The sequence below is a fragment of the Carica papaya genome, chromosome 6, assembly GCF_054855325.1.
Source record: "Carica papaya isolate Zhongbai chromosome 6, ASM5485532v1, whole genome shotgun sequence".
NCBI classification, from domain to species: Eukaryota; Viridiplantae; Streptophyta; class Magnoliopsida; order Brassicales; family Caricaceae; genus Carica; species Carica papaya.
This window is the reverse complement of record NC_142314.1, coordinates 28,157,267-28,180,810: the sequence shown is the minus strand read 5'-3', so window position 1 is coordinate 28,180,810 and position 23,544 is coordinate 28,157,267. Positions and strand designations below refer to the sequence as shown.

The following is a 23,544-nucleotide window of genomic DNA, read 5'->3' as shown; positions in this document are numbered from 1 at the left end:
ATAGCATTTTCTGTGTATATATATTACTCTTTCATCTAGTTAAATTGCAATGATTAATATTATGAAGTAAATACAGTCAATAAGTGATCCAAGGATAGAGATAATTGCTCAAGTGAGAGCGACTTAGGTACACAACAAAGATAGAATAGATAATTATCTCGATTTTTTTTTTTTTTTTTTTTTTATAAAAAAGAAAAATGTATTCATTAAATAAATAACATCTATATAATTATAACATAAAATTTTAGTGAGAATATACATTATATAACTTTTTATTGTGGTTAACATTAATAGAGAGAGATATTAAAAAATATGTTGTATCGATTAAGTTTACAAGATTCTAGAGACTCTTTTATATGCATGCAAGCTACCATGTGCTCCACTCACATCAGCAACACAAAATTAAGTTTAACTTTAATTCTTTTCTCGATAATAAATTTAAATTTTAATGATAGATATCTTGGATATCAAATAAAAAAAATTGTAAAATAGACAAATGTTTAGTGGTTTCAAACCAAACTCAGAAAGTAATTGTTGAATCTAAATAATTCCAATAATTATTGAAGCTAGTGCTTTGTGTTCTGCCTCAACTGAAGATATAAAGATAATTTTCTGCTTTTTTCTTTTCTAAGAGATTAAAGATTTGCCAAGTAAAATACGAAAGCTTGTCACAAATTTCTTAGTACCTGTACATGATACATAAGTAGGGTTGAAAAAGCTTAAAGCTTGAAGGAAGAATCAATTGAAAATATTAATTCTTGGCTTGGATCACCCTTGAGATATCCCAACACCTAATGAAAAACCTTAAGATGAGGGTTCCTAGGTTGAGGGACAAACTTACCAAGCTTATGAATAACAAAGTGGCCTCGATAAAGATGGATATTGAGTCGAATCCTTCAATAAGTCTCCATTAGAAACACAACTCTTAGAAGCAAAAAAACTAGTATAATCAAGTAATTGTAGGGTCTATTAGCATTAAAATAAACAAATTTATTTGTGGAGTGAACTATTTGTAAACTAAGAAAATACATAACTTTAACTAGATTCTTCAACTTTGACCGATAAGTAAGAAAATTTTTCATTTATTGAATAATCTCCAAAGAATACCCAGTGATAACTACATAGACTAAAATAACAACAAAAAAATCAATAGAACCCTTAATAAATAAAAAGTAATATGTTTTGGATTATGAAAACTCAAATTTAATGAGATCATGAGAAAACTTTTTCATTCATCGAGATGCTTATTTAAGTCCATAAATGGATATATATATATATATATATAGCTATAAACAAGCTTGAGACCATCTTTATTCTTTGTCTCACTTGTGTATATAAGTGGGAGATCCACATAGACTTTTTCAAATAGATCGTCACTAAAATGCATTATTTACATTAAGTTGAGCAAGATGCCAGCCTTTGAAAGTAGTTAAAGAAAATAAAATTTTAACTATGATTAGCTTGACAACTAGAGATAAAGTCTCCAAAAAATATATGCCTTCTTGTTGCATAAATCTTTTACTACTATATGAGATTATTATTGCTTAATTGAACTATTATAATTATGTTTAGTCTTATACATCTATTTACAACTAATATAATGTTTACTTGGTGGAAGATGTATCACTACCCAGGTATTATTTGGTTCCATAGATCAAGCTTAACTTTCGTGAGATGGAGAAAGATGTCCTTATGTAATATAATATGATAGGTGATACCAAATTGAGTTGCCACTAGTGACTTGCTGACAATGAAAATTACAAAGGTAAGATGGTGGCCTAGTTGGCCTAGTGGATCTTCTTCGCATGTCTCTTAAATTACCAACAAAGACTCAACGATATCATAGGTTCATGCAATTAGAGATGAATCATTTCTCAGTAGTTCATAAGAATCCAAGTCTAAATCACCAGATACTTGAGGCAAGAGAATATCTGTTGGAGATGAATGAGTAGTTTAATGGGAGCCCCTGTTGATACACAACTTTAACTTTCCCTCATAAGGATATGGTGCACCACCGTTCTCTAATGGTGCCTAATAATGCCATATCCACCCCAATTCTCTAATCGCATCTAATAATGCCAATGATAGTTTTCTCTTGCACAAAGATTACCTTGTTGATAATTCGTGTCATTTGATGAACTAATGCACCAAATAAGCTTTTCATGCTCTTAAACATCATATTTTGGTAAGAGAATAATATATAAAATGTATTAGAAATTGTATTTTTTTTCACAATCACAATAAATTACATAAAGATTTCTTCTCCTTAAGATGATAAGGGATAAATGAATTAAGACATTAGGGAGTTAATTTGACATCTACCACCACCCCAAGCCTTTAAAAACAAAGAACTTGTCTTTTTTCTATTTTTAATATTAATATTCTAAGCTTTAAGACCTAAAAATATGTAAACCTAAGTTTCTATAAATTTAATCACCTAAAAACTTCTATTAAACTCAATATTCCGGAATAAAGTATCATTTGTTCGATTGAAAAAGACAAGTTCTTCCTTGAAAGGCTAAAACAATGTTTGAACTCCTCTATTTAGTTTTCTACATTAATTTCCCATATTACTTTATTTTTTATTCGTTATTTATTTTACAAGACTTTACTTATTATATTGTTACTTTTCTCTCTTTTTTTTCTTGTTGCGTATAAATAAAAGTTCGACGTGGGGACCCTCACTTTCTATAATAATTAGTTCTCATCCTTGCTTGCCTAAAGGATAGGTGTTTGATGCTTACTAACATGGTGCATTAATCTCTTGCATAAGCAAATGTTTCTTTTCCTTCTTATTGTGATCTCGCTTACCAGGTGAGATAAATAGTGTTACTAGTCATACAACATTTTGACGATTGATCTCATTCTTTTTTTTTTTATTAGTTTCGTTTACATTGTTTCTCATTTTCATCTCAATTCATTTATTTGTCGTATACTTAGATATTTTTTATTTGTTTATACTTAGTTCTCTTTTTTCTCATCATTTATGACATAACGGTCACAATGGTAAATTGATTCTTAAAAATAATTGTTATAGGTGCTTTGTAGCTCCTTTTTACTGCAAGTTAAATTTATTTTATGTTTCAAATTCAAAAATTGAAAATTTATCCCACCTTACTATTACAGTATTTATTATTACTATTACTATTTTTTGAATTTTTATGTCTTAAACATTTAGAGAATGTATGGTCGTAAAATAAGGGTAAGATTTTATTTATTTATTTTTTAAGTTCATCACTTTACCCTTCCCACAATTTACCTTTCTCGCATTTTATGGTCTGCTCTTCCTATTTCTTGCATTTTCCATTATTTGAACGTTACTATTTGACACCTCTTAATCGATAAATATGCATGAAGTAAAAAACTTAGGATCTTCGGACCAAATACAAAAAGCTCATGACCTTAAACCCAGTTCTTCCTGGTAAACCCGTTAAACCATCTCTCAAGCCCGGTTCGAAACCACCCTTCTCCCCCAAATTTCCTTTCCTCTTCTTCTTCCTTCACGTGCCGGATCCCCTCATTCTCTTTCAGTTCTATAGGCTACACATTCTTCTTCAACAGAACCGCAATCCCCTCTTCCACTGTTTAACCTTCACTTGTTTCTTTACTCCTCTTCTTATCCTTCGCCTCCAGATAATGATACTATCTTTCCTTTCTGGAGAAGTATGTAAATTCCAGACGTCTTGTCTTCTTCTTATGTCATCAACATACACTCAAGCCTTAAAAATCCTTCTCCTCTTTCTCCATTATCGGATGACCTCTCTCGCTCTTTAAGCCTTCTTGGACGCCGAGGTCAATTCGACCTAATCTTCATTTAATCCTCTCGAAAACTGCAACTTCCTGTTGGTTTTACTGCAGCATTTGAAGAATGTTCGAACCACATGAGATAGCAGCTGATAAATCACACAAGATCACCACTGATTCGCGACTCCAGACTCTTTGCAGCAGGAGTTCTTGTTTCCTCCGTTTAGGTAAGTACCTGACTTATATTCTCTTTCTGGCCTGTTGTGTGTTTTTATTTGAGAATATTTATCACTAAAACGTGCCGAATGCTATCTCTATATGTTTGTCATGCTATCTCCGTTATCTTATAGTTTTCTTTTTTGAAATAAAAGAGTAAAGATGTATTGATATAATGGCGCCAACGGCCGCCACTAATATACAAAAGATTTACAGGTCAATAAGCATATATACAATTGAACCTAGATCATCTAAGTTATCAAGGTTATGTGCTAACAAAATAGAGCCAAAATAGTGAAACCATCTATTCTTGATATTGCAGAAGTTAACTTCCTTCCCGTCAAAAGCTTTATTGTTTCTTTCCTTCCATATGACCCAGAATATTGTTAGAGGGATGAGTCTAGAACTTTTGTTTTTCTTGTACAGTCCATCCCAGGCCAATAATTCACTCTTAACTGATCCAGCAATAACCCAAGATATACCCAAAAGGCTGTAAACCAGCGTCCAAAGGTTATGAGTGAGTGGACACCATAGAAGAATGTGGTTGCAGGATTCCTCATTACAATTACAAAGGAAACATCTATTCGTCAAGGGGATTCCTCTCTTCATGAGATTGTCTAATGTCAGGATTCGTTCTTTTGCAGCTTTCCAAGTGAAAAAAGAAGTTCTAGGTGGGGCATTAGCTTTCCAAATCATCTTGTAAGGAAACTCCTCAATTTCTGTACCATTAAAACCTGCGAGGTAAGAGTAGAAAGATTTGACCAAGAAAGAACCGTTTTTCCTCAAAGTTCATAACAACTTATCCTCTTTGTTATTGAGCCAGAAAATGGACAGAGGTTGCAACAGCTTTTCATATTATTAGAAAAGAAAATAAACAATGAATTTAGAGAAGAAAAATTCTCTTGATTTATGTATATTGATATTTAAATGTATGCTATTTATATACAAAATAAAGGGTTAAACTAAGAAATTTACATGTAGTTGGTTATAACAAAAAAATGATAATAAAATTGATAACAGAAAAAATAAACAATTAATTCTAATACTCCCTCTCAAGATAGAGAGTACATATTGATTGTACCCGTCTTATTTAAAAGTGTATGGCACTGTGTGGAAGGAAGAGCTTTAGTCATCAAATCCGCGAGTTGGTTGTTGGAAGAGACATGCATGGTTTTGAGTGTTCCAGCTTGGATCTTTTCTCGAACAACGTAAGCCCAGGATGATCTGAGCTATGAAGAAAAAATGGGTTATGGGTTTCATCTGAATGGGTGTTTTGTGAGGTTTGGGTAGTCTGTGAATTTTGGGTTGAAGATGCCACCAACGGCTGAAATCGATTCTGTGATGAGGAGCCACCACCACCTTTGGCCATAGTAGCTTAATGAGGTGCAGCGGAAATGGTAGGAGCTTATAGCTCTGATACCATATTAGAAAAGGAAATAAACAATAAATTTAGAGAAGAAAAATTCTCTTGATTTATGTATATTGATATTTGAATGTATGCTATTTATATACAAAGTAAAGAGTTAAACTAGGAAATTTACATGTAGTTGGTTATAACAGAAAAATGATAACAAAATTGATAACAGAAAAAATAAACAATTAATTCTAATACATATTTTTCCACTTCCCAATCATGAAGGTTCCTGTTAACCACGATATTCCAACTGTTACCATTAACCGCTTTGAAAGGTATTTTGGTGAGCATAGATTTGTCACTAGAAATAGCAAAAATCTGTGGGAATCTAGTTTGCAGAGTGTCAGTACCAATCCAGGTGTCAGACCAGAAGCGAACCTTGTTGCCCTTGCCCACTGTCCAATTAGTACATTATCTTATAGTTCAAGTATGGCTTTGTTTATTCCCATTGGCTGCATTATTTGGTTCCCTTATTGCACATGTACAGTTTCTATTAAAGGCTTAACGAACCAAATCTTTCTGTTTTGGCTTCTTTTTCCTTGTATCTTCATTCAACCTGTTTCTTTTTGTTACGTTCTATTGTTGTATTATTATGATCAGTCTTTGCCTTTTTGTCAGCTCTATTATGAAACGGTCATATGGTAAAACTAGTGTTTGGTGTGAATTTGTTTTCTGCTCTGTAAGTCAGTCACTGACGTTTAGGGATTGCACCCCTCTGGTGCTGTATATATATATATATATATCTCTCTAGATTTGCTTCTTACTTAGATTCTTAAGATATCTTTGGATTGTCATGAGATAAATGGGTGATTCTCTAATTTTTAGTATTGAGATGTGCGTTTGAATATGACTCTCTGTTAAAAGGATGCATTTGTATGCTTACCATGGCTGCGCATCAGAACACGGTATAGTCGGATAACATTAATCATTATGCTATTCCTCCGATTTTGGAACATTCCCTTCTAAGAGTTATGCATGTGTATTATGCTGGATCTTGTCTGCTGATCTAATGTTTTAGTGTTTGATGCCATTTCTTCTGTTTTACTCTATTTATTACTCTAGCTTTTGATGACTTCGTTTCCCAGATCTGCTGATTTCAAATATTGACATTTTGTTTTTATGTGTGCCTTACATCTTTGTTATAATATTCTATGAATCCAATGAACTCAAGTGTATGTGTTTACATTTGCACATATATATTTTGTAATATTCTGTGAATCCAATGAACTCTAAGTGTATGTGTTTACATTTGCACATATATATTTTATAATATTCTGTGAATCCAATGAACTCAAGTGTATGTGTTTACATTTGCACATATATATTTACTTAAATTTGTTTTTGTATTTAGTTGTTTTATTTTGTTGTATTCGTTCGTTTATGTATACATGCATCGGTACTTGTTTGTACATAATGCCTCCTCCACTCATGTACTACAGTATATTGGCAATTATTAGCCCTTAGTAAGGCATATTTCTGCTTCTTAAGCCGTAATAAAAGGTGGTTTGCTGGTTTATGATTCTTGCATCTTCAGAGCTATTAAATGTCTGTTTGTCATGAATGCTATTGTTTCTTATGCCATATAATCTTCTAAACTTCCTTAAATCGCCAGTATCTTGTAGAAGAACATGTTGTAGGATGGGAATTGGTTGTTCTGTCATTGGTGGATGAACATCATTTTCTGCTTTACGTTTATGAATGCAATCTCCATTATCTCATATTTCAAATATGGTTTTATTTATTCCCTTTGGCTGCATATTTTGGTTCCTTGTTGCCCCTGTACAGCTTCCATTAAAGGCTTAGCAAACCAGAAGTTTCTATTTTTGTTTGTTTTTTCCTTGTACTTTCATTCAATCTCTTTCTTTTTGTTAACCTTTATTGCTGTATTATAAGATCGGCCTTTACCTTTTTGTCAACTCTATTATGAAACAATCATATGGTAAAACCAGTATTTGGGTGTGAATATGTTCTCTGCTCTGTTAGTTAATCAACTGATGTTTGTTTAAATGTAGAACCCAATAATATGTTACTAGTAACTGTTTGTTCATCCCCTTTACTTTGCACCATTTTTGTACGTTTGCATATGTGTGTGTGTGTGTGTGTGTGTGTGTGTGTATCTCAATGAAGATCTTTGGGAATTATTGGCGTCTACCAGTTTTTTAAAGTTATCATGAAGTTTTTATACATCGGTTGCACCCCTTTGGTGTCGCACACACACACACATATATATATAATATCTACTATCTTTTACTCTCAAATAGATGTATATATGTATATGCATCTCCTGATTTGCTTCTCACTTACATTCTTTTAGATGTCTTTGCATTGTCCGTCACCTCTCTCTCTTTGGGCCTTCTTGGTGGCCGAGGCTCATATCTTCATTTAATCTCTCAAAAACTGCAACTCCCTGTTGGTTTTACTCTCAAATTTATGTGATTTGTTGATATTTAAATTAATGTTTAAGTTTAAGTTTTAATTTATGTTTATTGTGAAATTATTAAGATTTTGTTATTTTAAGGAATGTTTGTGTAATTTGTGTATAGCCGGATTTAAATATTGGAAATCATTTGTGGACAAAAGATCAAGAAAAAGAGGAGGAAACGCAGTTTGGGAACAAAATATTTTGTAAAGTATGGCTAGTAATCAAATTAATATTTATTTATCAAAAGTTGGTTGGACAAATTCATTAGAGATTTCAATTTAAGGACAGGAAAGCTATTCTCAAAAGAAAAAAAAAAATTTAAGGACAGGAAAACAGTTAGATAGAAAACAAATGACAAATAATGGCAATTGTTACGAAAATAGTGGCAACTTTGGAGAGAATTACTTCTTAATGAAACAGGAATTATTTGAGATCACGAAACTGGTTTTATTTGATGCTGATGGTGGAAATGGTGGGAGAAAAAAACTTAAGGTAATGTTAAATTTTCATTTGAGATTTCTTATTTGAAAATGTGAAAGTATTATACTTTAAATTAATTATCATATTACTATAGGTGGTTCCAGATGCTGCTAGATTTAGAATTTCTTTACTTGGGTTCAATGACTATATGGATGTTATGTTTTCTGGTTTGGTTATTACTGGACTTAAAATCATGGGCGCCAGCTTTAGGCACCTTACTGAACAATGGTCATTCTGATAATCCATGAGGTGTATTAATTTTTTGCTATTTTTATTTAAGTAATGCTGAAACTCATTTGTTAAGTTACAATGTACTTATTGTTATTAGATTGTGTTGGAATATAGAAAATTTTATTAGTTCCTTCTCATATGAGTAATCACAATTTTTTATTTTTCATATAGCTGTAATTTTTCATATGAATGAAGGAGAATTTGATGTTTTTTGTATAAATCAAAATTTTTATGCATTATATACTTAAAATTGTTTAGAGAAATATGCTTGTAGAACTTTTTAACACTATAAAAAGTGAAATATATCATTTACCTGATTTCAGATAAAAAAGTTAGCATAAAAATTTAGAATAAGTGTTCAGATGGGATCATAAAGGAGAGGAAAAAAAAAAACTTTGTTGACTCAAATTCCCAACATTATGTTTTAGTAAGTTTGTAGTGGATTCGAATTTTGAAATTTTTAGAGTTTTAACCATGTAATTCTATAGGTCCAGTAAGAGAAGTGAATAATCCTGCTTATGGGAGAATTGAAACTAGAAAATTTGTTGTGAAAAGTACTATGATTTTATTCATCAAGCGTGAGTCCTTAAATACATATTGAAAGTAATTATCTTCCCTATTTCTACGAATGGAGATAAGATTAAAAATTGAAAGCTAATAACTACAAGATAATGGATGAGATAATGGAAAATAAAAACTGAAGATGATTGACCGGTTCTAGTGGTGGCACGTTTGAAGGTGCTGACTGCTTCTTCTGAACTTCCTTTTTTTTTGTTTTTCTTCTTTTGTCTAGTGTAGATATTTTGGGTTTGGCATGAGCTTCCTGTTGGACCTTTTATGCTGCTCATTTATGGGCTTATCATTACTCCTCCCATTTGAAGGAACCTTGTCTCTAAGGTTTATGTTGAGTAATGTCCAAGAGTTCTTGCATCCCAGGTTGTATCTTCAGGTGGTAAGTGCTGCCATTTAATTAGACTTTCTTCCACAAATTTAGAATCTCTCTTGATCCAACATGTTTTGAGGATGGTCTCTAGTTGCAATATGATGTCTCCTTTTTCAGTTGTGGGTGGCAACTTTTGGATTGACATTACAAAATTTCTTAATTTCTTCTTAAGCAGTGACACCTAGAAGATGGGATAGATCCGAGTTCCTTCTAGTAGCTTAAGCTTGTATGTTACGGGTCCCAGCTTCTATTCTATTTGGTATGGTCCAAAGAAACAACATGATAGCTTATGGACTGCCCTTCCAAAGGCGGTATGTTGCCGATATGGCTAGAGCTTGAGAATGACCTGATCTCCAACTTGAAATTCCAAGTTACATCTTTTGGCATTCGCTAGGTGTTGCATGCGGTTGGTAGCGGCATGTAAATTGGCCTTAAGTTGTGTGAGTAGTTCATTGCGGTCACTGAGCTGTTGGTCGACTTCATTAACAATGGTCATTCCATTGTGATAGTGCAGAATGGCGGGAGGGGGTTGCCCATACAATGGATGAAAGGAGGTTATCCCAATAGATGAAGGAAAAGTAGTGTTGTACCAAAACTCTACCTATGGTAGGAGGGAGCTCTATTTGCGAGGTTGCTAATGGACTAGACACTGAAGGTACTACTCAACACATCGATTGACAACTTCTGTTTGATCATCGATTTGAGAATGGTATAAAGAGCTCATCTTTAGTTGGATACCAGACATTTTGAAGAACTCATTCCAAAAATGACTGATAAAGATGGAATACCGGTCGCTAATGATGGAAAGTGGCATTACGTGAAGTTTTACTACCCCTTTAAAAAACTCATTAGCTACAGTTCTTGCGGTATAGGGGTGAGATAAGGCCAATAAGTGGGTTGTCTAGCTAAGACGATCTACTACAACCAAAATTGTGTTTTTACCTTGGGATGGTGGTAGCCCCCTAATAAAATCCATGGTGGTGTCATTCCATACTTAGCAAGGAATAAGCAATGGTTGGAGGAGACCAATGAGGGAGAGTGTGTCATATTTAGCTCGTTGACATGTCTCACAAGTTGATACATATTCTTGTATTACTCGTCGCATTGAAGGCTAGTAGAATTGTTGTGCAAGTTTCTTGTAGGTACGAAGAACTCCCGAATGGTCTCCTAGATGTGAATCATGGTAAACATGTAGGAGTTGTTATATGATTTCGGATCTCAGAGGTACCACTACCTTGTTTTTGTAAAGAATTAATCTATTATTCTGGTTGTAAGGTTGTTCTAGCTTGTTGGATGCCCAATTCTTTTCATGTAAGGATGACTTGTAGTTTATTTCTTGATATTCTCCCGTATATGATTGTGGGACATAAACAAGGCGTCTAAAGTTAGGTTATGCACTTGTCTAAAGAGTGCGTCAACGACCATATTCTCTTTCCCTGGCTTATAGATAATCTTATAATCATATCCAAATAGCTTAGAAACCCACTTCTGTTGTTCGAGAGTAGCAATTCGTTGTTCTAATATATTTTTTAGACTGCACTGATATGTCTTGATGAAGAACTTACATTTTATTAAAGAAGGTCGTCATATCTGTATTGCGATCACAATTGCCAACATTTCGTTGGTATAGACTGATCATGATTGTTTGACTACCCCCAAGGCTCGGCTCATATATGCAATTGGTCTTCCATTTTGTGTGAGAACTGCCCCAATGCCATGCCTAGATGTTATGTCTCAATAGTGAAGGGCTCATTGAAGTTGGGTAAGGCAAGTGTTGGTGTAGTAGTCAAGGCTTGCTTGAGAGCAGCAAAAACAGCGTCTAATTCATCATTCCATCCAAATTGTCCCTTCTTTAGTAAATTGGTGAGAGACCTAGCTATAATTGTGTAATTCTGGACAAACTTCTGATAATACCCACTTAACTTAAGGAACCCGCACAGCTCGATGATGGTGGTTGGTCGTGGCCAACTCAGCATAGCCTGTATTTTGTTTTGCTCAACTTTTACCCCTTGAGCAGTAATGATATGCCTCAAATACTCTAATTCTTACTGACTAAACACATTTTTTTAAAACTTTACAAAGAACTGGTGTTGTCTCAAAATTTCAAAAGCTTGCTTGACCTATTCCAAATACAATTTTCAATCAGGACTATAAATCAATATATCATCAAAGAACACTAGGATGAACCTGTGTAAGATTGACCAGAAGACATCGTTCATGATTGCTTGGAAGGTTGATGGGGCTTTGCACAACTCAAATGGCATGACTAAATACTCATAATGACCATTATGTGTTTTAAATGTTGTTTTGTGTGTATTTGACGGATGAACTCTAAGCTGGTGATATTCGGAGGTTAAATCCAACTTAGTGAAATAGGTAGCTCCATGTAGTTCGTCAAGTATGTAATCTGTATAAAAGTGTTAGGTACCATCTTTTTTCTTAACCAACAGTACCACATATGAGAAGGGATTACACTTGGTTCAATGATTTCATTTTCAACATTTCTTGAACTTGTTTCTCAATTTTAGTATTTTGGAAGTGAGCATACATGTAGAGTCTGACATTAATCATATCGATTTCTTCTTTAATCTTAAGATCATAAAGAAGTGGTTCTTCACGATCAGTTCTGATCATAAAAAGGAAAATAATCAATTAATATCAATTCTCCGACAGTGGCGCCAAAATTTAATGGCTATCGAATCCACCAAAATAAAATCCTAATTATCCAACAAAGCAAAACTGTAGTAATGGTAAGTAAGGTCGAATCCACAAGGAATTAGAGACTGAATTTCTTCCTTAACCAACAAATGAAAAGCAACAACGGAGTTTTTGTAGGATTCAATATTAATCATAAAATGCGAAATATAAATTAAGAATAGAACGGAATAACAAATAAAACTTCTATCTACAAATTAGGAAATAGATCAATTATAAGAAAGATTTCTAATTAACAAGCTAGCTAGGCTTCAATTATGTAGTTGATCATAGATGCAAAGATTAGTTTTATTTAGAATACAACAAACTAGTTATACTTGTCGGAAACATTCTGACAACCAATCATTCTTTACTCCTAACCAACCAAGAAATATTTGGAAGCTAGCTCTTCGCTAAACAAATAGTCCTGGAAACGTCCGCATGATTTAGTCTGCTAACGACCTTTAGAGTTAGTAGAACCTGATTCAGATTGCCAAATTCATCTGTGTGAACCGCTCAACTAGATTACTTACCTCATCAGTGCAGTAATGATCACCACTAGGTGCCAAAACAGCTCAAACAATTATGGATTTGAGTAGTGTGGCTAGCTGCTTGTTGCTTCTCTGCGTGTCCAACAGGTCCTGTTCAAAGTGATTCAAAGACAACAAATATGTATATGTGCAGAAAGCAAATAAGTACCAGAGTTGAAATAAAGCTTAGGCTAACTCAATTTGATCTCACAGTACATCTGGAATTTACTAAATATATAAACTTTAAAAGAAAGCAAATTAGCCACTCAATGTGGACTTTTAATATAAAACGAGTTTCTTGAAGATTAATGAGAAGAAAGATGAAGAAAAAATGCGAAAGTTGTATATGCTATTGTGAGTGGTGTCGGGAGGAAAATAAATGTTATTTTGCTTGGCAGCCCCTGATTTTTATAACCCAAGGAAGCTACGGTTTCTTCTTTCTTTGATTGGGATCTTTCTTAATGATTTTAGTTTATCTTTAGCTTTCCAAAATAATCTTTCCCTAATTTTCGGTTCTTAGATCTTAGCTGGAATGATATCTTTTTCAAATTTAAAAAACACGCATTTTTCTTCAAGTTGGCGGTTGTGCGCGACACAAGCCTTGGGCAAGTCTATGAACTTATATGCTGCCTTAGGCTTGCCCGAGGTTTGCTGTCTGGGAACAGATCCTATTGCTGTATGCTAGATGCAAGCCTTGTCTGAGGCTTATCTATGATATGATGACTTGTTTTACGAACTCTTTTTTTTTTTTTTTCTTTCTTATCTCATCCTTATCTCATGCATTGCAACAAAAAGTAAAAAATAGTTCTGATTAAATAAATAACATTCTATCAAATTTGATAGCTCAAAAGTGAAAAATAAGGATATTGTTTTCATGCACTCTTAGTTTTATTCACCAAGCATGAGTCATTAAATACATATTGAAATTAACTATCTTCTCTATTTTTCCGAATGGAGATAAGATTAAAAAATGAAAGCTAACAACTACAAGATAATGAATGAGATGATGGAGAATAAAAACTGAAGATGATTGACCGGTTTTGGTGGTGGCACGTTTGAAGGTGCTGACTGCCCTTTTGCATTTTTCTTTTTCTGCTTCTCTTATTTTATTTAGTGTAGATATTTTGGGTTTGGCATGGGCTTTCTGTTGGACCTTCTGGGCTGCTCATTTACGGGCTTATTACAATGCTTTCCAAAAACAACCATATAGTTGATGAACATTCCCAGTACACTCCTACTTTAGCTACTCATGGCTAAGTTCTTAGAGGATGAACTACACTGCAGGATTGGGAATCAACAACTTGCGAACATGTGGGTGGACAAATGGTTGTCACTTAGTTGGGACATGGACTTTTTGGACACTGAAGCCTTTTGGCCCACACACAGTGACGATTGTTTTGTGAATAAGTTCTTATGGTCTTAGAAAGAATTGAAACTTAATCAAAAATCTTTTTTCTTCTCAAGGAGTTTTATAAATCATTAGCATTCTGTTGAGCAAATGGTTACCACTATTCAAGGAGTTTATAAGTTCATTTAGGTTTTTTGAGAAAGTAGAGAGCACAATGTTAAGTTTGGTTATTAAAGAGCATGGAGTAAGTGATATTTTTAATTGTTTTAAATTCTCTTTAAAGGAGTAAGAATTGAACACTTTGTTTGGTGGATGTGTAGAGACATCTTCCTAGTGAGAATACGGTAGGCACAAAAGTTTTACAATTAGATATTATTTGTCATGGTACATGGTGAGGCAAAGGAATCAATTAGTCACTTGTTCGAGAATTTTTTATTTGCATGTACAATTTGGTAAGTTACCCATTTATTGTATAATTTAGTATATGCATCAAGTTTCTATAGTTAGGTTGGAAAATCGGATCTCTGAGATCGTCATCCCAAAAAACAAAATGGTTTATATTGATTTTGTGAGGAATATGATGGAGTAGAAATTAGTAGATATACAGTCAACAATGAATAGTTCCCATGTCTTTAATTCAAAAACTACAAAAATGGTTTTATGAGTTCAAGATAATTAGGAGATGGGCAGATAAAAGAGCACTTCAGGCAATACATACTGATTCTAGCCCCACGAAATATGTATAAAATTAACTCGCATGCATCAATTGGTAATGGAGGTTGGACAGTTTTTGTTATGATTTATAGGGATTGAATAGGATCAGTGGTTTTTATGGGGATGCATAAAATCCTTACTCCTTAACTGATAGAAATAGCAAAACTGTAAGCTTTTTTATGTGGTTTAGATATAACTATACGAGTAGTAAAACTCCAAGCTCTTCTATATAGTTTATATATCATTAGGTAATTTATTTCTTCTACCAGGAAAATGATAGAAATTCCCTTTCTTTTTACTTTCTTGCTTACTCAGATAGACTATGACAATAGTTGATCAACGAAAGATTTATTGGTTATATATATGTATAAGCCCAAGTCCCTGCCAGCATGAAGTAGGTCCTAGAGTTTGGTATAGCTTAAAAGTGCATTTCATTTTCTAAATCGGATGATATGTCAAAATTATGACCAAACGATTAATTTGGTGGCGCCCATTTGAGCACCAACAAATGATTGCGAGACAACAACCAAATCAATACCCTCTCTCTTTTTTTTTTGGTTTTTGAGATCTGGATCCTACTCTTATTGAATTATATTATATTATATACACATAATATATATATATATATAAAGATTAAATTATGGAGAAGGATACATTAGATATGGCATCAAAGTCTTGTTATTATTACTAATGTTTGCCATTACAACATACCATGTTATCATTTTCAAACCAAGTAATTATATTTGATATTATAAGATTTGACATTACTCAGCATCTCATTCCGTGACAATCTCATTTCTCCATGTAGTTTCTTTTTAAAATATATATATTTTCTTGTTTCTTTGGATACTATGTATAAAATATATTATAAAGTTGCAAATTATTATTAATCCAATAATTTTTTTCTACACTGTGCGGCCAATTGCTTTCTCTGAATTTCTAATCCGTTGACTTGGCTAAGTCAAAAGTATCCAACTTTTCCATGGCTATGGACCCTCATTTCAACTATTAAAACTAGTAGACAAATTTGGAAAAAAAGAACTTTTAAAATTAAATATAACATGACATTGAATGCAACAATCTACTATACAGCAAGAAAATTTTCAATACATATACAAAAATTTATACAGAAATTGATATAGAAAACTTGTGAACACACTAGATATGTCTTTATTAAATTAAATTACCTGATTATTTTGTATTTTTTTAAAAGCAATTTTAATTAATATAATAATCGTCATATTATTCTTACCAACTATGTAGTTAAAGAGATTGTGTGATTCTAGTGTATAAATGATGTGATTAACCTATTAATTATGATTGATTTATATCATTTTTCTTTTATTTTAACAATATTTTACTTCATTATAAGTTTAAATATTGTTTTATTCTTAATATTATCTCTCTCTCTCTCTCTTCTCAATTTGAAATAGTATCTCCTCTATCCTATACCTCTCTCTCTCTCTCTCTCTCTCTCTCTCTCTCTTTCTCAAATGTTTTCTCTTCTATCTCTCTTCTCCCCCTTCTCCATCTCTCTCTCTCTCAACTGTTTTCTCTTCTCCCCCCTTCTCTAATCTACTTTTCTCTCTCTTGGGTACATACATTGTATGTATGGTATATTTTAGTAAATATATTATTATTATTGCTATTAATAAAGTTTTTTCACCTTAAAATGTTTCATGATTATAATTTAAAGATTTTATTGTAAATTCCATATATTTCAACTTGTATATAATATCAAGTACCACTTACAAAAACAACAAATGGATTTTTTCTATATTTCTCCAATAGAAGTCATATTTTTCTTTCATTAATAGGCATCTTAAAAAGTTGATACTTATTATGAGAACATTATTTAGTTAAGGGATAACTAGTGTTATTAATTTTATGAAAACAAAGATTAGATGTATTTATTAATGATCTTGAGACACGACAAAATAATCGTAAAAACTTCTCAACAAGGTCAATATATCTCTTACCATTTTTCAGTCATCATCACCATCAAGTTTCCTTAAGCAATTGCTATTTTTAAGTAATTAGATCCATATGTCAAATTCCTTTTTAGACTTTTTCTGCTCCCAACATCGAGTGAGTGAAATTTCACCTAATGAAAATATTAAGATACAATTATCTCCTATAAGATATTCTTTCGTGTAAACATAGGACTTAAATTTCTCCAACATAAACATCAATTCTTGAATGCATCAAATCATTATATCACACCCGGCCATGAATTGTCAATTCATTTGCTAACATCATGCCATTACTTACAACTAAATTCATGATATATGCAATACATTTAATGTCGAAAGGAACTGCCCATTAATTAAGAGACTTCTCTCTAATTATTTGTTCCAAATACTGAATAGCAAGATTCACTCCACCTTGTAGTATATATTGTAAATGTTAAAATTTTATCAACATCGTTGTTAGTATAGATATTTATAGTTGTAATATCCAGGTTCATAATTTGCCTTAGGATTAATTTTAAATTTAAAAAATGTATAAAAATCTAATTTTAAAATTAAAAAAAATTAATTTAATAGGGAATTATGAAAAAAAAAAAATAAGTTGATGACGAAATTAAAAATAATTTTGGAAAAAAAAGGTGCAAATTTGGGTTCGGATTGTGTTTTTGAAAGAAAATCAAAAACTAGATGTCAGAACGCAATTAAAGAAAATTGTGCCACGTAGGACCGCTCAGTCAGTAACCTCGACGAACCGGAGCGCATCGCGTGGTAAGGAATGGTGACTCGGTGCCACGCAAGCGATCCGCGTGCCCCGCGACCGGACGGTCTGGAAGCGTTTCCGCGTGCATGGACGGTCCGAATCCGTTCCCTCTTCCGATCGCGCTTAAACGCGATGAACGATCAAGATTTCTTTCCTCTTTAAACGAGATCGTACGGTCAAGATCAAATCGCAATTAATGATCCAGATTCATTTCCTCTTTAAACACGATCGAACGATCGATATCAAACGCGATGAATAGCCCATATTAATACAAGAATAGTATAAATATTTTGCATTACACAGAACCCAAACCCTAGCTGCCAGTCTTCCGTCGGAAAAGAAGAACAAGTCGCCGGAGAAGAGAGCCGATCGTCGCGCCGGAGACACCTCCGACTGCCAAAAAAGGTAAAAATTCTCCTATCCATTCGGAATTTGATTCCGAGCACCCTCATGACCAAATCGGAGCAAAAAGAACAGCGGGTGAGCCAAAAATCACGGGTAAAATCTATAACCTCCTCCGATGAGCTCACCTACGCGGCAGAGCTGCCGCACCAGAATATTTTACCGTCGTAGGTTTCTATTTTTTGACTTTTTTGGCCAACCAATGCCCCCTAATTTGTTTTCTCGCATGGATTAGTATAAAACCGACCGAAACGAGCTAAAATTGGCTGAAAACTGCTAGGCTGAGGCAAACCACCGCTTGCGGCGGTGGTGCCGACGCCGAAGCACGGCAGTGTCGTTGTGCCAGAATTTCGAAATTGACCGAAAAAAAAATTTAACATCGATTTTGAGATTTTGGAGTATTTTTAGGTACACGAAGCGTGTTTTAACCTTCGTAGGAAAATTTAAGAAACTCGGGGACTGCCAATAGATGCAATAGGAAGTGTGGTGTTTCGGACACCGATTCGGGTAAGAATCCCTCACCTTATTCTCTGTTATGTAATTGAAGCTTAATAATCGATAATATGGTATTTTGTGTAATTTAGAAAACTTTGAGAATAATTACAGGTTACTAATGGAGCCGAAACTGGTTAGTCATTTATTTGTTGTCATATTTAACTGATTGTTGAATTTACAACTTTAAATACATGATGATATACTGGAATGGTTAAATGATTCAGTTGTACTTCTTTGATATATATGTTGCTTGTCTTATGTGATTTATGGTTGATTTGTGAAATTGGGAATTGATATGCCAACGAGAAATTATTTGGTCATGTGAATTAATGAATGGTAGTCTTACTGGATATCATTGGAGATGGTGGACGGACCGGGTACATAGGGAACCCTGCCGTGAACGTTGCCTCATAACGGACGAGGTATTGAGAAATTGTATTTTTTGCGCTCATACCGGACGGGGTATGGGGACGGTCCGATTTACCCTCATACCGGACGAGATATTGAGAGATAGTATTTTTGGCTCTCATACCGGACGAGATATAGGACGGCCGGTTAGTTGACAATGTTGGATATGAGTTCACGCGTAGTGGGACATCCCTATGGGTCCTCAGAGATACTAGTAGGTAAACAAAAATGGAAAGTTATTGTTCTTACTCTCTTGAATATGAGGTTGGAATGTTATTTGAGTTATTGTCTTTATAGGTCGATTTTAAAAATCTTGTAACGGTAAATATATGCAATAAATAATTTTTTATGATAAATAAATTTACTTAAATCAAGAGCTCTATTAGTTATTTTTATGATTTTTACCAACCTTCAGTTTTTATGTAGGTAATTAGTGTGATATTCTTATTAGATTAGTATAACTCACCCTTTCAGTAACTATTTTAGATCAAGAGGACTAAGACTCAAATCTTGGTCGACAAGAGGGTTGTGAATAGGTTCACCACCCAAACTCCCTTCAGACGCTAGTGAAGGTCCCCTTAGAATGCTTAGTTATTTGTCTTCTGTTTATTTTTTTGATTTTCATTTGTCCTTTTAGAATGAATATTCCCGTAGCCCTATTTGGCATTCTAAATTATTGTGTAAGGAATGTAAATCCTAAACTCTATTATTTTGCTTCTGTATTTAATTTATGACCTTTTTACTTTTTAAGTTCCGGGCCTCTATAGTTAGTATCAGAGCTGCATTCTTCAAAACTATTTTTTACACAAAAACCTTAAAAAACACCAAAAAAATAAATTATCATTCGACCATTCCTTATGAAATGTAGGTACAGATAAATGAGAAAAGGAAGACCCCCACTAAATCGAGCAGCCCGGGAGGGTTCGCTTCAAAAGGATGTTGATTGACTCTTTGAAATGCTGGAGAGACTCATTGTTGCCCAGCAGGCCCAGAAGGAAAGGAGGGAGCTACCTGACCCTCCCCCACTGCCACAGTTTGAGCCACTCCTGTAGCGGAAGGATCCTGAACTACCCTGGTACAACCCTGCTCCTCCATAGTACCATCTGGCACACCACAGTATGGACCAGTGCCCCAACCACATTATCGGGCACCACCACAGTACAATCTGCTGCCTCCACCGTATCATCAAGTACCACTACAAAGTCATCAGGTCCCTCCCTAACACAATCCAGTCCCTCTTTTACGGGACCCAATTCCACCCATGATGGACCCAAGCTACATTGAGAGGTACAAAAGACTAAACCCATCTACTTTTGTAGGGGCATCCTCCTTTGAAAAGGCTGAGTACTGGTTAGCTGACACAGAGAAAGCTTTCACGACTCTTGCAGTGGTTCTCGAACAAAGAGTTATACTCACTACCTACATGCTGGTGGGAGAGGCAGATCGCTGGTGGCAACTCAAATAGGCCCCCCTACCCGTTCCAGTCACTTGGGAATATATCCTGATGCCCTTTAACGCAGAATACCTCTCAGAGCATCTCCGACATCTGAAGGAAATAAAGTTTGCACACCTGATCTTGGGTGATATGACTCTGGGTCGGTATTCCTCTGAGAGCATGATGGATGAAGGTAAAAAGGTAAGAAAGTTCGAGTGGGCCTCCGTCCTGAGATTAGATAGCAACTGTATGTGTTCGAGTTCAGTGCTTACTCAGTCGTTCTGGCCAAGGCACAACTGATGGAAAGGAACCTTCGTATTTTTCTTCTAGCAATAGGGAACCTCAGGCCCCCGGTTTCACACCGTAGACTAGCACCCACTGCCCCTGTTCAGCAGAATAAGAAACCTAGACCAGTAACTCAGGCTCCTCCTCATATTCCAGCAACAGGTTGCGGTAGGATTTGTCAGCACTGTGGCAAAAATATGGGGACCGACCCTGTTATCACCTCAACAATACTTGTCATATATGTAGGAGTGCCCAGTAGTACGCGGGAGAGTGCCCAGTAGTACGCGGGAGAGTGCCCGAGGAATCAGAACCAGGCCAGACCTCCTATCTAAAGTAGAGCTTACAAGCTCACTCAGTAAGATGCAGAAGCCAACCCATGCGTGATCTAAGATACGTATACTATCTGTAATCATCTTGCACATATTTTGATTGATACTGGTGCCTCATATTCATTTATCTCACATATTTTTACACCAAACTTGAATGTATTACCTGAAATACTTGATTCTGTGTTGTTTGTGTCTACTATTGGGAGTAGAATACTACTAGCGGAGGTTATATACAGAGCATATATTATAGATACAGTAGATAGGAAATTAAGTGTGGACCTAATAAAGATGGACACATGGGACTTTGATGTAATATTAAGAATGAACTGGCTAGCAACATATCACGCCACTGTAGATTATTTTCACAAGGACCTTGTATTCAACGCTCCTAATGAAGAGTCATTTACAAATTAATAAAATTCTTAAAATATTATTCTCTCATAGTAATTTTTCTATTACCTAGTGGTTTAATTCAGCTATTTTCTCTAACTAGGCAAACCTAAGAAAGAAATTTACATTCGAGAGATTTTAGTAGTCCAAGACTTTCCAGATGTGTTTCCTGATGAACCACCCGGACTGTCAGTGGACAGAGAATTTGAATTCACCATAGATCTTCAGCCAGATACCTATCCTATTTCGATTGTCCCTTATCGCATGAGTCATGTTGAGATGGAAAAGCTGAGGAAACATATTACTGAATTGTAGGATAGTGGGTTCATCCGACATAGTATGTCCCCTTGGGGTGCTAGAGTCATATTTGTAAGGAAGGGGGATGGGATGTTAAGGTTATGTTGACTGAAAAAGATCATGATCAAGAACAAGTACCCCCTCTTCAGGATCGATGACCTTTTTGATCAGTTGCAGGGTATCCAAATCTTCTCCAAAATAGACCTGCGTTCAGGTTACCATCGGGTAAAGATCAAGATAGAAGATATTCCCAAAATAATTTTCCGAACCAGGTACGGATCCTGGTCATACCATTTGAACTAACCAATGCACCAGCCATCTTCATGGATTTGATGAACATGATTTTCAGATAATTTCTGGATTAATTCGTTATTATACTTATCAATGATATCTTTGTCTATTTAAAAAGCAGAGAGTAACGTGCTCATCATCTGACTCAAATTTTGCAGGTCCTCAGAGAAAAGAAGTTATATACAAAGTTGAGTAAATGTGAGTTTTGGCTCGAGCAGACTAACTTTCTAAGGCATATCATATCAAGGGGTAAAGTGTCAGTGAACCCCGAAAAAGTTAAGATAGTGCTTGATTGGGAGAAATTGACGTCGGTCAAGGAGATTCATGGCTTTCTAGGGATGACATGTTATTACCGCAGGTTTGTGAAAGAATTTTTTAGCCTATCTGCTCCTTTGACCCGACTCATAAAGAAGAACGTCAAGTTTAAGTGGAACAAGAACTGTGAAAGGAGCTTTTCAAAACTAAAAAAGCAGTTAACTACTGTACCTGTGTTGGCCTTGTCGAGTGGGACAAGTAGATACACAGTTTATAATGATGCCTCTTACTTGGGGTTGGGCTATGTTCTGATGCAGCATGGGAATATCATAACCTATGGGTGCAAGCAGTTGAAGAGTCATGAGAAAAACTACCCCACTCACGACTTAGAACTTGTCGTGATTATACACGCCTTGAAGATCTGGCGCCATTACTTGTATGGGGAGACTTTTCATATCTATACCGACCGTAAGAGCTTGAAACACATATTCACTCGAAAGGATCTCAACCTGCGTCAGAGACGATGGATAAAATGCCTCAAAGAATACGATTGCAACATCTTATATCACTCGGACAAGGGCAACATGGTAGCCGACACACTCAGCAGAAATATTGCAAGTATATTAGCTCACATAATGGTTTTAGAATACAGGGTAATAGGGTCGCACAACCTGTTCGACTTCAAGACCTGAAAAGAGTTACATGTTTGGCCCTCCTGATTGTTCAACCTGAGTTGATCCAGAAAATAAAAGAAGCTCAATCAGTCTATTCCACCCTAACAACCCTCAGGAAAGATGTAGAACATGGAGTAAATTTAGAATTTTGAGTCTCTGTCGATGGGTTGCTCAGATTTCAGGACAGAGTGTGTGTTCCATGTGACAGTGAGCTGAAAAGGGATATTATGACAAAGGCTCATAACTCAAAGTTTGTTATGCATCCTGAAAGCACCAAGATGTATCAAAGTATGCGACCCTAATTTTGGTGGAACAAGATGAAAAGAGAAATGACCGACTTTGTTTTCAAGTGTCTAGTGTGTCAGTAGGTCAAGGCAGAGCATCAACGCCTAGGTAGGCAACTTCAACTATTATCGATTCCGAAGTGAAAGTGGGAACACATCAGAATGGATTTCGTGACAGGATTGCCTAGGGTACGCTCGGGACATGATGTCATTTGGGTAATTATTGACCGGCTCACAAAGTCCTTTCACTTCTTAGTCATCAAGATGACCGACCCATTGGACAAGCTAGTAAAAATGTATATCCGGGAGATAGTCAAGTTACATAGAGTGCTAGTGACAGTAGTATCCGATAGGGACCCCAAGTTCACTTTTCGGTTCTGGTCTAGTTTTCAGCAAGACATGGGAACGGAACTGTGTCTTAGTACTGTATTCCATCCTCAAACTGATGGACAATCAGAAAAGACGATCTGCACACTAGAAGATATGCTTTGAGTTTGTATTCTTGATTTTGAGGGCCATTGAGATGATCATTT

The 23,544-nt window shown here is 34.9% G+C and overlaps 1 long non-coding RNA gene across 1 annotated transcript; it reads left to right on the top strand.

Moving 5' to 3' along the window:
- The first annotated feature begins 3,253 nt into the window (after positions 1-3,253).
- LOC110812904 (uncharacterized) lies at positions 3,254-8,644 on the top strand. Its single transcript, XR_002539403.2, has 2 exons — positions 3,254-3,971; positions 4,605-8,644. It is a non-coding gene; the product is annotated as an uncharacterized LOC110812904 (long non-coding RNA).
- Positions 8,645-23,544: the final 14,900 nt, after the last annotated feature.